We start from the raw sequence: 1,558 nt of genomic DNA, 5'->3' as shown, positions 1-1,558 counted from the left end.
TCAGCCAGCTAAGCCCAGTTCTGCCCAGCTCAGCTCAGCCAAGCGCACCCACTCCACCCAGCTCAGCCCAGCTCAGCCTAGCTCACCCACTCTGCCCAGCTTAAACAGGCCAGCTCAGCTCAGTTCAGCCCAGCTCAGCTCAGCTGAACCCAGCTCAGCCCAGCTCACCCACTCTGCCAGCACAGCCCAGCCCAGCCTAGCTCACCCACTCTGCCCAGCTCAACCCAGCCCAGCTCAGCCCAGCCCAGCCCAGCCCAGCTACCCACTCCATCCTAGCCCAGCCCAGCCCAGCTGAGCGCAGCCCAGCTGAGCCCAGCTCAACTCAGCCTAACCCAGCTCAGCCCAGCCCAACCAGCTAGCTGAGCCCAGCTCAGTGCAGCTCAGCCCAGCTCACCTGGTTGGCCCAACCCAGCTCAACCCGGCTCAACCCGGCTCAGCCTGCTGTAGGTGGCCTGAACCGCCAACGCAGACATGAAAGCCCAGTGGTTCTGACGAGAAAGGGTCAGATCCTGGACCATGGCCACCGCTAAAGGCCCTGGTCTGTGGACACTGCCCAGCTGGGCTCATCCCTCCCAGCCTCTTCCCGCTTCTCCTCCTGGGAGCCCGCTCGCCCCTTCCCCTGGGTGCCTGACACCTCCATCCCGACACCAGGCCCAGCTGGCCCTTCTCCCAGCTGTCAGTCACCACTACCCTCCACTCTGGGTGAAAAGCTTGTTGGAGACTTTAGCTTCCCTAGAGCATCTCACAGGCTGAGACACACTTGCCACCCTCAGAGAGAGGCCCTGTCTCTGCTGAGCAGGCAGTGCTGCTTCTCTGGGAGAGGAGAGCCTGGGCACACGTCCCTGGGTCCTGGCCTCCTGGGCACGTGCCGTGGGCCTGAGATCCCGCCCCGAGTCTAAAAGAGTCCTGGTGACTAACTGCTCTCTGGCAAATGTCCTCATTAAAAACCACAGGAAATGCATCTTATCTGAACCTGCTCCCAATTCTGTCTTTATCACAAAGTTCTGCTGAGAAAGAGGATACTCTCTAGCACAGAGACCATCTGAACCCCAAAGCTGCGTTGAACACCTACGTGTGGATGTGGCAAGTGGTCCCTGTGGGTGTGAAGCACCCCGGCATCGCAGGCAGTAGGTAAAGACAGATTCCCTTTCAAGTAGAAACAAAAACAACTCATACAAACATCCCTGGGCAGTGAGTCTGGCTGCACCGGCTCCTGGTCCCTGGCATGTCCCGTGGGCTCTCTGACCTGGGCGGATTCCTCCGAATCCCTTCGCTGTGTTAACTCGTGACCTGCCTACTGGCCTGGGGGCAGAGGCCAGGCCCACACGTCCCCAGGTGTGGGCAGTCCCAGGAGACCCCCCAGCCTTGGCGAGCCTGGGGACTCAGAGCAGAGACTGTCCCTCCAGACGGTCCCAGGCCCTGCTGACTGCCACCCCACCGGGCATCCTCTCAGTCCCCCAGCTAGTAGTGTAGCAGAGTAACTCACGAAGAATGCCCACGTTTCACCCAAGTCTGTCCTGAGATGGGTACCCGAAAGGCGGCCCTGAACATTCTGCAG

General features: G+C 60.7%; 1 long non-coding RNA gene across 1 annotated transcript in view; it reads left to right on the top strand.

The window, feature by feature from the left end:
- The first annotated feature begins 331 nt into the window (after positions 1-331).
- The window catches only part of LOC104999828, a 3,082-nt gene continuing 1,855 nt past the window's right edge, over positions 332-1,558 (top strand). Inside the window, exon 1 of the long non-coding RNA XR_826663.1 lies at positions 332-1,549. This is a non-coding gene — a long non-coding RNA (uncharacterized LOC104999828). The remainder of the gene's footprint in view (positions 1,550-1,558) is intronic.

The sequence above is a fragment of the Bison bison genome, unplaced genomic scaffold (genome assembly GCF_000754665.1).
Source record: "Bison bison bison isolate TAMUID 2011002044 unplaced genomic scaffold, Bison_UMD1.0 scf7180017853816, whole genome shotgun sequence".
In the NCBI taxonomy this organism is placed as follows: domain Eukaryota; kingdom Metazoa; phylum Chordata; class Mammalia; order Artiodactyla; family Bovidae; genus Bison; species Bison bison.
This window is presented reverse-complemented; position numbering and strand designations above follow the sequence as displayed.